This window comes from Choloepus didactylus, chromosome 12 (genome assembly GCF_015220235.1).
Source record: "Choloepus didactylus isolate mChoDid1 chromosome 12, mChoDid1.pri, whole genome shotgun sequence".
NCBI classification, from domain to species: domain Eukaryota; kingdom Metazoa; phylum Chordata; class Mammalia; order Pilosa; family Megalonychidae; genus Choloepus; species Choloepus didactylus.
In genome coordinates this window covers 32,369,339-32,384,470 of record NC_051318.1, presented here as the reverse complement: position 1 = coordinate 32,384,470, position 15,132 = coordinate 32,369,339, and the positions used below count along the sequence as shown (strand labels likewise).

At 36.1% G+C, this 15,132-nt stretch overlaps 1 pseudogene; it reads left to right on the top strand.

Moving 5' to 3' along the window:
- The first annotated feature begins 12,228 nt into the window (after window positions 1-12,228).
- On the top strand, window positions 12,229-13,269 carry LOC119506803 (annotated as a pseudogene).
- Window positions 13,270-15,132: the final 1,863 nt, after the last annotated feature.

Genomic DNA, 15,132 nt, shown 5'->3' with positions numbered 1-15,132 from the left:
ATTTAAAGAATAGCTATGTATCATCTAAGGAAAACAGTACATTTGCAATGAGCCAACACAAGGTAGAGCTGATTTTCCCAAACTGAAAGAAAATCTTTGTGTCAGTCAGGAGAGATACCTAAAGATATGTCAACCCACTCCAGTACAGGTGTTGGTTGGCCAGCAAAACCATGACTCACACAGGCTCTGTTGGAAAGAAATTTTATTCACACAGAGAAGAGACAGAGAAAGATCAGCTTCACTAGTGGGCATCGGTTCCCCATAGCCATTGGGTCTCAATTGATGGCAGATGCAGGAAGATGTTCTATGCACAGCACCCCTTTCTTGTGTTCATGTGCTGCCACAGTGGAGGAGCCCGGCAGCCTTCCCACCAGGACCTGATAAACCACCAGGGTGTGAGCTGGGTAGTGTAAAACATGCCCACTAGACCCTTACTGTCTCCAGTAAATATTCACGTTTGGAACAACAGAGAAAGAAAGGTATTGGCAGTCCCTTATCTACTAGGGGATGATGTTTTATTCCTTCAGGCTGACATACCTGGTCCTGAGCACAGGGTGTATTTGAAGGCCCTAGGGAAAGGCAGCAGGCTATGCTAGGGCTGCCCCCTACTACACTTTACTTAATACTTAATAATGTAATTAAGTGAACTTAAACAAATTGAAATAAAAATAAGTAAAATTAAAGTGCTTAAGCTAATAAAATAGGCTCTACTTTTTTGAAAAAAAATTAAAATTCAAAATTTTTATTGTACTTATGTCTATTATCTCTGCCAACTTAACAATGGTATAGTTATAACTACTGCATAGCACTCATGTAATTAAAATATAATTTAAAAGAAAAAGAAGTTAAATGTTTTGAATTTTAAAACTGTCCAGAAAACACATATTCCAAAGTATTTTTTTATGTGTGAGTGATAATTCTTGGCAGATTCAATATGGTCATAGGATGGTAAGCAAAAGGCATAACTATTATTTGAGGTTATGAGAAACACTTCAGAGTGTTTAAAATATAAAAATAAAATTGGAGTGAGCAACCTTTGTGGGTACTCATTAAGTATATGTTAAGAATCAAACAAATATAACTAATAGCATATGTGCCAGTTTGAATGTATTATGTGCCCCAAAGGCCATTATCTTTGATGTAATCTTGTGTGGGCAGACCTATCAGTGTTAATTAGATTGTAATTCTTTGAGTGTTTCCATGGAATGTGCCCCACCCAACTGCTGGTGATGACTCTGATGAGATATTTCCATGGAGGTGTGGGCCCGCCCATTCAGGATGGGTCTGAATTAAATTACTGGAGCACCATATAAGACGAGACAGAAGGAGCAAGCTGCTACAGCCAAGAGGGACACTGTGAAGAATGCACAGGAACTGAGAGAAGAGCTGTGGATGAGGGACAGTTTGAAGATGGCTGTTGAAAGCAGACTTTTGCTCCAGAGAAGCTGAGAGAGGAAAAATGCCCCAAGAGAAACTAAGAGTGATATTTTTGAGGAACTGCAGCCTAGAGAGGAACGTCCTGGGAGAAAGTCATTTTGAAACCAGAATGTGGAGCAGATGCCAGCCACGTGCCTTCCCAGCTAACAGAGGTTTTCCGGACACCATTGGCCATCCTCCAATGAAGGTACCGATTGCTGATGTGTTACCTTGGGCACTTTATGGCCTTAAGACTGTAACTGTGTAACCAAATAAACCCCCTTTTTATAAAAGCCAATCCACTGCTGATGTTTTGCATTCCAGAAGCATAAGCAAACTAGAATAGCATATCTAATTTATTTAGGTTCTATATTATAATAGTTAAATTGAAGAACTTACTCATAAATTGTTGGTAAATATTCCATTTTCATTTGCCTTCCTCATTCCTATTCCCTAGTAGTTTGTGGTTCTTCTCAAAGGCAGGAGTGGAACTAAAATTACACTTCATAAATATAATCTTACAACATTAAACTATGGGGTTCATGAAGTTACTGAAATTCTGGTAAGATAGAGAAATTCTTACTTTTCTTTCTTCACATCAGATTTTATTACAAATCCTCAAATCAGTGTGTGTCCTCTTTTAATGGGATTTTTGAAAGACAGTTAAAACTGGCCTATGGTTTTGTTTTTCATATTTTGCTTTAATTAAGGAGACATTTAAAATTCAGAGTTTTTATATAGTCAAACTTAATACAAAACTAATGCTGCATATTAACATAGAAGAGACTATCTTACGACTATAGAAAGGCAGATCTATGTTTAAGATTGCAAAGAAGGAAAAATATGTGATTTCCTTACATGATCTATGTATAACTTTGCCTGGAGAAAGAGGGTTGGGAAAATGCAATTTGAAAGACAGTGTAAGCCTTTAGAATTTATAATTGTACATTTTTCTTTTTAATTTTTTTATTATGAGAAGGCATAACAATGATGCACAGAAAATCATACTTTCCCTTTGATAACAGGAGTAATTCCTTTATATTTATTAAAGACAGTGTTAAATAATTGTGAATGAGCAGGTTGCAGCACTGGAAATGAAAAATTTTTACACAATACTTGCTACTCTCTTTTATACGTTTGGTAGTATTTTGGCTACTGAGATGAATTAACATCTGGCAGTAAAAGATAAAGGTAACAAATATATTTCATGCTGTCATTGCAGGAATGCTTCTTATTACTTATTAATTAGCTATCTGTAAATAAGGGTGCATGGTGGAGTAAATGATTTTTATCTAAAACAAAAGAACTTTCCATCAGAATTTTCTCTTGTCCCTCTTAGCCATATAAATTCACTATCTAGTCTAGAACTCTAACCTAACTTTTAATTTTGCATATAGAATTCTCCACCATTTTTTCCCTTCCCATGTTTTTAATCCTGTGTATTTCTGGGAAATGAGAGCTTCATTTATACCTTTACAAAATACTTCAGTCCAGACTTGACCAATCTTCTCCAGAAGCATTCACAGTGATATTTCTTCACACAGCCCGAGATTGACACAAACACCTCAGACTGTGTGTTGTTCCACTTCCATATTCATAACACTAGTGTATGATTTTTTTTATATTTTACCTTTAACTCAAAAGCTTGGTTTTTAAAACAGCATCATTTTTATGCTTTTTTAAAGGACATAATTCCCTAGATATTTATACTGAACATTATTTGATATCATATGTGAAATATCTAATGCTTACCTCCGTAAATAATTTGAAGAAAAGGGCAAATACACACACACACACACATGCTCAAACAGAGACTAGACAGAGAGAGGGGTGGGGGGTTATTTGCTAGCTCTTATCTCTAATAAAGCTTCTCAGATGGTTGAGAGAAAATGGCCTTCAACAAGAGGTTTTTATTTCTGTTGTATTATTCCAAAAGGGAAACTTATGAGAACATAAATATTGAGGAAGCAAGGAAATCAGAACTTCAATCCTGGGTAGACCATATGAGCATCATGACAGATCTGGCTAACTTTTGCTGAACTAGATGGAAAAGATGAACCCTTCAGAATCGAATTGTCAGTTGAACAATCTCCTCGTTTACTAATGTGCTCTCTGAGGAGTCTTGAAGCTTTACCATAATTATTGTGAGATGCTCTGCAAATCTGGAGCTGGAAAGAGTAAGTGGAATTACTTATCTCTTAAAACAGATGTTGCTGACAAAAATTCTCTCCAGTCCAGTGAAGGGATTTCCATTAGGTTCCTATTTCTCTTGAAGAAATTGAGTGCTATAAGTGCAATCAGGGATAAAAGTATAGACTAGGAGGACTCTGTAATATACTTGGAATGACATACACATTTCATGTGGCACTTGTATATTCATTATACTCACTATTTTTATGTAACACAACTTTAAATAAACAGAATCAGCAGTTTGCTAAACAGAGATACTGTGCTTGACAAAAGATTCATGCATCAAATATTACTTAGAAATGCCCTCTAAAAATGGAATTCAGAGAGAATTTGTGCATTGATGATTTTTGGACTAGGAGATTTTCTGCAATGATTACTAAAATATAATGCAAATTGATGCCATGCAGCTAATACCAGATTATGCAAACATTTTGCAATATAGAAAAATCTTTTACTACTGTATTTTTAGTTTATTATGAAATTTACATTTTAAAAATATCACAAGACATTGTTTCCAGCTTATTTTACTCTGTAGTTCTTCAACTTATTTCTCCTGTGAGGACCTTTCCACAACCCATATATTCTTTTCAACATTCTATCAAAAATAATTATGATGGAATAATTGTGATACAATTATATTCATCTTGGTGGAAAAATGATGCCTGTTATTTTTCAGTTAAGAAGCATGAACAGTCTCCAATGTTGACTTAGCATACTGTGATATGCTGAGAAGTCCCATTCTACTATAGAAGTATAAAAGCAAACATTTGCTCTAGGATTGGGGGAGTCTGAAATCCTCCATTTCATCATTGGTGTCAAAGGCAGGGTTTCTTTCTAGGCTGGATATAGCCTTAAACCAAATAATCGCATAATCAGCGTAGGAACCAAAAGCTATCCTCCTGGTGGTGACGTGTATTTGTGAAGTGCTTTCATGTGGCAATAGTGGAATCAATGCATTACATGACGTTAAATTTTTGGACTACATTGTGAGGGGGAAAAAAGCCATTTTTAATAACTTTGCTCATTTTTATTGTCAGCATTCATGTTTTTCTGGAGACCAGGAAAGAAACTCAAATCCCATGTTTAAGATCCAGCATTTTTAAAAGTCACTATTAATTTAAAGCGTCAAATTTTAATACTCCGTCTTTAGAATATACATTTAAAATTTCTATTGTATTAAATGTTTTGGGAACATGTCTCTCCTTAAAAGCACACATTCTTATCTACAATCATTAAACAAAATGCCTATTTTTTTCTAGATATTTGAAAATTTAATATACCTTGTGTAAAGCCAACCAAGATACAGAGTCCTCAGATTAAATCCTTTGTAGTTTACAAACCACTTTTGACCGCTACTTGGCTTCAGCCTCTCAGGAAAATTAATTTTCTGACCTAATTGACTAATTTTGCTGTTTATTTTTATAACTAAATAATTGAGTGTAACTCACCCAATTTTCTATCTTAAATTATGAAAATATAAGAAATAAATATTATTTTTTGTTTCCAAAGAAATATGAGGTCAAAACTTTCAGAGCTTGGGGAAAATATAAAGATGAAATTTTCTTTTTTCTTCCTATTAATAAAATTTTATAATCTTTACTTTTAGGCGTCTCATTGTTCTGTTTCTTTATTATCTATTGTTATAAAGTGGTTTTCCTATGAAATTGGTATTCTTTTAACATTAGTATGAATAATTTTGTAATTTATGTTTTGAAGAAACTTACTTAATTATCTTTCTCATTTAAGTATCTCTAGTACATTATGAAATTTTTCCTTGTCTCCAGATGATTTCATGAAATAAGGAAATATGCTACAGGAGTAGCTTATCCCAGCAAATGTAGCTGTTTTAATATTGTTTCCACCTAAATGAATGTTCATTGTAATATATGCCATATTCCTGAAGCTTATGTGTTCACTGCTTGAAATTAGTCTACTGCTATGATGAACCATACTAATTAAATATGTTTCATTAGATCTTCAAAATTCAAATTGATTCAGAATATTTTTAATGAATGAAATAGTTCTTAGTGTAGTTTAAATTAAGGAACATATTTTATCTATGCCAATATTTATTATGAAGCACATTCATTTTGGATTTTTTTTGTTAAAGTAAATAAATATGGAAATCAAGGATATGCCAAACATGGTCAGATGTACATGTGAAGTTAGAGCAATATTTGATTTTTACCATAGTTACTTCTTTCTTTTACTGAATATCTTTGAATTCTACCTGTCTCTTTTAATTGCATAAAGAATAAAAATAAGTATCAATTAAATATAATAATGTAATGTTTGTATTTAAAAAATATTTTCAAAGGTACAATCCACTATAATTAATCTCTGATTACTTCTCATTCATTTTGGCTTCACATATAGACAAATAGAATGTTGTGGTACAAAGTGAAAGATGGACCTAAATTACAAGGTAACATGGTAATTAAATGTCGCCCTCTTGGTAGATCTTTTGAACATTTGCCACTCTTTTTGTAGACAATAGTCATGTGAGTAAATTACTAATGACAGAAAATGTTACACTATAAGGTTTTTATAGTTATTGTTTAGGAAATTACCTTAATGCAGTGATAGCCTCAAAATATACTACCAAGCAAGCTATCCCAGTTATTAGAACATAAATCTCACACACCAAATAAATATGCTCAAATCACATGGTTTTAAAAATTGGTTTCAAACAGAGTCAAAAGCAAAATCAGAAAGACAGGTAAACAGGGTAAGTTAACACTCTTAGGATAGAGCACAGGCATGAGAAAGAACACACTAACTAAATCTGGGTTATGAAAATCTGGATTATATACCTACATCAGCCTTCCTCAGATAATGGTAATATAAGGAGAACCAGAGCTGAGATGTGAGCAAGCAGGCCAATCAGATGGAATATGTCTTAGGATAATGATACTATAGGAGACAGGCAGGGGCAGTTTGACCAGAGCTGCATCTTGTCAAGTAGCTGCTGAAAAGCTAGGGATTTTATCTGAGTTTCTTGGAAGAGTATGTTACATGGCCAGAATGAACCACATAAGGTGTCTTAAAAAGTATTCAAACTAGAGATGACAGAGCAGTCATCCTAGAGGTGGCATGACAATGACTGTGTCTTTCTCTTCTTTCTATCTTTAAGTAACATTCTTATTTATTATCTTATTTTCCATTGAATCTATGTATCTTTAGCATGTCTTACAGGATGTTAACTTACTCTCTATTTTTATAATCTCTTATGAATTATATGTATGTTTCACAAGGTACATGCTAACTCATTATCCACACTTAGCATTTCCTATGAGTCTTGCCCAGGCTCTAGAGCTCCTAACTTATTTACTATTTATTCTTAATGTTTCCTAACAATTCCATCCATCTCAGCTGTTTTCTTGTCTTTAAAGCAGAATTGACTATTTTCAAATGAATCAGTTGACTCACATCCATAAACTTTTGTCATTGGTTGTTAAAATATATCTTTGATAAATAAAGAATATATATAAAGAAAATATATATATATAAAGAACACATCTATACATAAATATGTATATGTCGTGTGTGTGTGTGTGCGTGCATGTATGTGTGTGTGTGTGTGCTAGAGGGGGAGAGAGAGAGAGAGCAAGAGAGAGAGAGTTAAATTGGGGACATTTAAAAAGTAACTCCAGCAAATGAAGAAGCGAGGAGCACAGCTGCAGGTTGTTAACAGGTAGTGGAGAGAATGAAGTAAACCCTGAACCATTATTTGCTACTTCTTTTAGCTTAGTATCTGGCACTTAGTAGGAACTCAACAATATTGGTTGAATATATAGATAAGATTGAATTTGTGGAGCAAAATTTAATTCGATTAGAAGAGCATGCCTAACTTATCTAAATGAATTTGTCATGGCTGGTAAATACCATCCCAGCTTTTGAGAAAATTTATACAGGTAATTATTAAGCTTTAGTTACTATTTCTTGAAGAGTCATGGAAAATGTACCATAATCATCACAAAAGGAAAACAAATGCATAGAAACAATAGTCAAAATTGTATAATATAATTTAATGAAAAATCTGGAATAGGTTAAAGTAATTGTGTTTGAGTACTTAGGAAGGAAAGCAATCTTTTTAAAAAAACATTTTCTTTGAAAATACCATCTAACTTAAGGACAGTTACAAAAATAATACAAACATCAAACAGAGAACTTCAACATCCCCCGATGCCACCCAGATACTAAGATCCACTAATTTTAACATTTGTCACATTTGCTGTATCATTCTAGTTAACTGTCATTCTATCAATCCATCTATCTATCTAACCACCTATCTGTGTATATATCTGTTTGTCTATTTATCAATCCATTTTCTGGACACTTGAGTATAGTTTGTATGCATCATGCTCCTTGAACCCTTAACATTCCCATGCACATTTCTCAAGAACAAGGACATCTGCTTGTGTATCAACCTCAAGTGCAATTATAAAGTTCTAGAAATTTAACATTGATTTAAATTTATAGTCTATATTCCATTGTTTCAAATGTCCCCAAAATGTCTTTTCGGCCTTCTCTCCTTCCTTGTTCAGTCCCAATACACATCCACGATCATGTATTGTCTTTAATTGTCATTGTCTATTTTGTTTCTCTTTATCTGCTTTTAATTGTGGTAACATATATACAACATAAACTTTCCCATCTCAATCACTCCCAAGCATGGCATTCAATGGGATTAATCACATTTACTACTCTGTGTTACTCTCACCACCTTCCACAAGTAAAACTTTCCCATCTTCCCAAAAGAACCCCTAAAGCCATCTTATATTAAGTCTCCATTTCCCCTGCCTTCCTCTCTACAACCTTTACTCTAATTTCTGTCTTTATGAGCTAGTATAGTCTCCAACATTTCCTTTGTAATTCCCATGGGACTTAAATTTAACATCCTAAATTTGTAACAATCTTGTTTGCTTCGATACCACCTGTGGTGGATTGGAGCTATATACCCCAGGAAAACATGTCCTTAAACTTAATTCATTCCTGTGTATGTGATCTCATTGTAAACAGAACCCTCTGATGAAGCTACTTCAGTTAAAGTGTGGCCCAAGAGAATCAGGATGGATCTTAATTTTATCATTGGAGTCCTTAAAAAGTAAAATGAAATTCAGTGAAAAGAGTGAGAAAAAGCCAGGGGAAAAAACTGGAAGTCAGTGGAACAGAGATGGCAGGGAATGACTTCATGTGCATTGCTATGTGACAGAACAGTATAGAGAAGATATATGTATCATGCTTGTGGTTGGCATAAAGCTCCATTGAGCACATTACTAGTGCCCAGGGAAAACTACATGATGATGTTCACAGCTGATACTCATATTAGAGGAAGGAATGTAAAACGTGAATTATTTCAGAGTAGAGCACCAGGAAGGTGAGGATGCATGTTCTTCAAGTTGCTGAAGTGGACAAGAAGGTCAAATACACTGTAAAATTGCCTCTTACACTGTCTTGTTTATTATATACTCCGAAAACAGCTGTCTCTTAATTGGTGTGTTTAGACCATTATTGATTTAGTTTAAAGTTATTATTGATATAGGTGGATTAATATCTACCATATTTTTAACTTTTTTTTCTCATTGCATTTCCTATTTTTTCCCCTCCTATATTGCCTTCCCTGGTTGAATTGAACATTTTCTTATTAATTTGTCTATAAGCTAACTCTTTGTTTAAAGCAATGATAGTGCCAATGTATTGGGTGATTACAGCATATGGAAGTGAAATGAATAACAGCAATGGTACAGGAAAGGAGGAATTGAGGATATGCTGTTATACCTGCACTACAGGTGAAGCAGTATAATTTTATTTGAAAGTGGGCTTAGATTATTCAAAAATGTATATTGTAAACTCAAGGAAAATGGTTATTTAGGGGGAAAAGGTATAAATTATATGTTAAGAGGGGAGAGAAAATGGAATCAAATAAAACATCTTCATCACAGTTGCCAGTTCACTGCCTGCCTTATGGAATTTGGACTCATGCATCCCCACAGTTACATGAGACAATTTTATAAAATCTTAATATTTACAGGTATCTCTCCTTGGTTCTGTTTCCATAGAGAATCCTAACTAATAGAGATATTCAACTATATAAAGAATTATTTAAATTTGAATGATTTAAATATATTAAATAAAAGACAAAGACTATCAGAGTGGATACAAAAACAAGACCCAAGCATATGTCATTTATAAGAAACCTACTTTAAACATAAATAGACTAAAAGTGAAGGGATGCAGAATGATACAGCATGCTAGTTCTAAACAAAGAAAGTTGGAGTAGCTATATATTAATATCAGACAAAGCAGATTTCCAAGCAAGGAAAGTTATCTGGGATACAGAGGGGCATTGCGTAACGAAAAAGGAAGAAGTCTTAACAAAACTGAATGTGTCTGCACCTAACAACAGGGAGTCAAAATACTTCTGTCAGAGGCAAAACTGACAGAACTAAAAGAAGAAATAGAGGAATCCCGGTTATTTTACTTGGAGACTTCAATACCCTCTATCAGTAATTGACAGACCCCAGAGGCACCATTAGTCAACTGACTTGGTTTGATGCAACCAACAACAGAATATACTTTCTTCCTAAGCACATATCACATTCATCAAGATAAAACACATCCTGGCCATAAAATACACCTTAAAAAATTAAAAGACTGGAAATCATACAAAGTGGGCTCTCATGACAGAATAGAAATAAATATAATCAATACACACATGCACACAAAACCTAGAAAATCCTTCCCCCCAATTTGAAGATTAAATGGCACACTTTTAAATAACACATGGATCAAAGAAGAAGTCTCATGAGAAATTTGAAAGCTATGAACAACTAAATGGAAATGAAAATACAACTTATCAAAATTTGTGGTGTACAGCAAAAGCAATGCTGAAAGGAGAATTTAATAGCATTGAATGCATATATTAGAAAAGAATAATTATCTGAAGTCAATAATCTGAGCTTCTGTCTCAGGAAACTCTTAAAAGAAGAGCAAATTAAACCCAAAGTATGCAGAAATGAAGAAATAATAAAAACCAGAGCAAAAATTAATGAAGACAGGAAATTAATAGAGAAAAATCAGTGAAAATGAAAGCTAATTCTTTGCAAAGATCAATGGAATTGATAAAACTCTAGTCAGGATAATCAAAAAATAAAGAGAGTAGATGTAGATTTCTAATATCTGAAGTGAAACAGGGGCCATTACAAATGATCCCATGAGCATTTAAAGGATAATAAAGAAATATTGTGAATAACTCTATGCCCACAAATTTGATAACTTTGATGAAATAAAACAATTCCATGAAAGACATAATCTACCAAAACTCACACAGGGAGAAACAGATAATCTTAATAGGTCTATATTGTGAATACATTGAATGAACAAGTAATGACCTTCCAAAACATAGAACAACAGGTCCAGGTGGTTTACCTTGTGAATTCTACCAAATATTTAAAGAAGAAATGATACCAATTCCTTACAACATTTCAAGAAAATAGAAGAAGAGACGACACTTCCCAACTCATTCTATTACCCTAAAACTCAAAGCAAAGGCATTACAACAAAGGAAAACTACAGACAAATATATCTTATGAACATGGATGAAAAAATTTTCATTAGTAATTGAATTCAACAATGCATAAAAGCAAGGCCTAGTTAAAAATCTGAAATTAATTAATGTAATCCATCACATCGACATGCTAATGGTGAAAAACTGGATACTCTTCCTCTCAGACCAGTAGTAAGGTAAGGATGTCCCATCTTATCACTCCTATTTAGCATTGTGCAGGAAGTTCTAGCTAGTTCCATGAGACAAGAAAAGGATATAAAACTACACAGATTGGAAGGAGAAATAAAACTGTTTTTGTTCACACATAATATGATTGTCTATGTAGAAAATTTGAAAGAAAATCACTAACAAAACTCTCCAGAAACTAGTGTTTATAGCAAGGTGGCAGGATACTAGATTAATGTATAAAAATCAATTGCTTTCCTATATAATAAAGATGAACAATTGGTATTTGACATAAAACAAAACAAAACAAAACAAAACAATACTATGTACACTAGTGCACACACACACACAAGAAATTCTTAGGTCTAAATCTAACAAAATATATACGAGTTTAATATGAGGAGAATGTAATAAAGAAGGACAATAAAAATGTTGAGGATAGGAAGCCAGCAAGTGAACCTTAGGAGTTTCTGATTGGGGTGATAAAAAGTCCTTGGTGATGACTGGTGGTGATGGTGGCATAACACTATGAATGTAATTAATTCCACTTAATAGTGTACTTAAAAACGATTAAAACGGAAATTTTGTTATACATGCTACCACAATAAAATTACACACACACACACACACACACACACACACACACACACACACACACACGGTGAGTTGCAGGGGCTAGAAGCAGAAAGAAAGAGCCGTTGGTCAAGGAGTCCTTGAACAGTTGGTCTGAGACCTTTCAATTTCTGCTTAGCCAGTAGGTGATGCGATGGCGTTGAGGGGCGGAGCTGGCCGCGGGATCGCGGTAGCTGCAGCAGCGGCGCCGCCTCCTGGGAGTCAGACCCAGGAAGCCGCGGGGACGCAGGAGCAGCCTGGCCGCCGCCTTGGAGCTGAGAGTCGGGCAGAGGTACCCAAAGGTCAGCAGCGGCCTCTCTGGTAACTATCTCGGTACGGACACTGCTGCAGAGAAGTTGCCATCAAGCTTGAAAGTGTCAGAACCAAACACCTCAGCTCTACATTGAAAACAAAATCTACAAATGACGCAGGGAGGCGTGGGTATCCCCACCTTTAGGTGGTGCGGGAACGAGGGCGACTATGGGGCCCCGCCTGGAGGACCTCTTCAAGTTCAGCTCCGGGAAATTCAGCCTCAAAGCTGCCTTGCTGCTTGCTGACTGGATATTAGTTGTATTGGATACAGTCACTCAAAGAACTTCATCCACCAAGATGCGAAACCAGGTAACTTTCTCACGGAACTAGGGAAGAAGAGCAGCCTGCTCTACATATAGTAGACCAAGAAGTACCAGAACCCACAAGCACTTCCCCTGTCCCGAGAACATACACCTCACTGGAACTACTTGCACTACATGCACTTTGGAACTGAACAGTCTGGAGAGATGACTTGGAGTCTCTCTGGGCTGTGTGCCTGGTCCTCCAACCTGGGCTCTCTCTCTCCTGGCAGAGGCACAGCTGCCACCCCGAGACAGAAATGTAAAAGCATTAGTGAGAAGAAAATGTCCACTTTCCACTGAAGTGTTCTGTAAAGGCTGCCCTTCTGAATTTGCCACATACCTGAATTTCTGCCGTTCCTTGAGTTTTGGGGATGAGCCCGACTGCTCCTATCTGAGGCAGCTCTTCAAGAACCTCTTCCTCCGCCATGGCTTCTCCTAAGACTGTGTTTGGTTGGAACATTTCCAGATGTGGTGCCAGCCGAGCAGCAGACGATGCTGAACACGAACGCCGGGATGGAGAGGGGAGATTGAGATGCTCTCGCAATCCAGCCACCCGGGACCTCCCTCCCACGGGCTCAGGCCGCCTGAGGGGCAACAGGTGGTGGCCTTGCCTGCACCTCCCCGCTGGCTGTCTCAGGCATGGAAAAAGAGCGGGAAGTGAGCATGAAGCTGCGCAGTGGCGCCGGGATCAGCGTCTGCTGATTTCACAACCCACCGACAAGACAAGCTCCCTCTTGCACGTCCACCTCACAGAATCCAGTGGGCGCCTTGAAGGGCCTTGCTTCCCCAGATGTGCCCTGCTCATGCTGTTCCGGTGGCCCAGAGCGTGTCAGTAAGGTGAATCTGTTTTGAATTTGGGGATTGTCAAAGGCTTGGGGAGATGTAAAAGGGTTTAAAAAAAAAAAAAAAAGAAAAGAGTGTAGTTACCTATCAGAACTTTCAGATGAATTGGGGAACAGTCCATGACCTCAAGGGTTAGTTCTTTGAGTAAATGAGAAATATTAACATTCCAATTAGAAATTAAATCTCTGCTTAATAGATTAATAGGAGTTGTGGAACTTAATAAGCTATATTGGGCATCATGTTGTCCAAGAGATGCAAGAAGGACAAAAAGGACAATCATGTTATCGGTTATCTAACCACACCACAGAGATGGTTTGTGTCCTATGAGGGATTATGGTGGGGAATTGTGAGGCGTTGAAGATGGAGAAGGTGGCTCCAGTGTCTATCAGAAAGGTGGTGGGGTACCCATTGCCTGGGAAGTTTGTTTCTGCTAGAGTATTTAAGGGTACTTGAGGGCAGACAGGAGCAGATCCCTTAGAGGGGAGTCACTGGAACTTCTGTGAATGTAGTTTAATTTTTGTCTTTAAAATTAGTCTTTAGCCTAATGTCCATTTTCTTTGCAGTATCTGCAGGTGTCTTTCTTAAAGATTTTATTTCAGTCAAGGCTGACTCTAAAGGTCTGGGATTATTTCCCTTGAGTTGTTTAAGTTGAAGAGCTATGAGTTTACGTTGCATGGATTTAATTTTTTTTTAGCTTATATATTTTCATAGTGTTGTGTTAGAGCATGGATTTTAGAGAGAGGAATATTTTACTAATTAAAATGAAGCTTTTCAGTAGACTTTCTTAGTTTTGCATGGAGCCCATTTAGACATCTGATAACTAAAGCAGACTTGTGCAGCCATCCAAGGTTAGGCATGAGTAATCCACCAGGTGTTTTCTAAGCAATGCCTTTATTCAGAGACCAATTAGTCACATTGTTGTCTGCACTCTTGAATTTTTGACCAATCAATTTTAGATGGGAAGGCTATAGGAATGGGATCTAAGTGTTTTTCTCTCATCTCCTTTGCTCCGTTTTAAAAACAAGGCCTAAACAGAGTTGGAGTAGGGAGAAATTCCCTTTTCCCAGCTGGAATAAGCTTTCAGAATTGTGCTCTGGCAAAGTTCTTTACTCCAGAGAGTAGGAGTTTATTATGGAGAAGACTCTAGTCATGTTTTACTGTATTTACTCTTCTCTTCCCTTGTCAAAATCAGAAGGTCTTTCTTGGATCTTCATCATGAGGACCTTGTGGGGCTCTTAGAGTTAAAAAATTCATAAACATATAGTGTTGCTAAGACAAAGACTGTGGTCCCCAAGAGTTTCTCACTTTCATGCTTGTCTACACTCAGACTCTAGCAATGCCTCAAAATGCCCATCTAAGTGTGCCCACCTGTTTATAGCTGTAGCGACTCCTGTCCAGGTAAGCAGATTTAGTTCTTCCAACATGAGAGAAAAGAACATTGATTATTTTAGAATAAAATTTTGAGAAATAAGATTTACTTACGGATGTTGCATTGCAGCCAAAATATCTTCAACTCAACTGAACACTCCTTAAGTGTTAGAAGTATGCGTTATTTGTCTTTATATCTCCCAAATCACTTCCAACTGAGTCTCACATGTAAGAAGATTTTAATGAATACTTGATTGCCATGCTTATTGATGTCAGGCATTGAAGATACCTGAGATTTCTGCTTAAAGGATGCTTGCAGTGGTCATGCTAGGCCAGCTTGAGTAAAATTCAAAT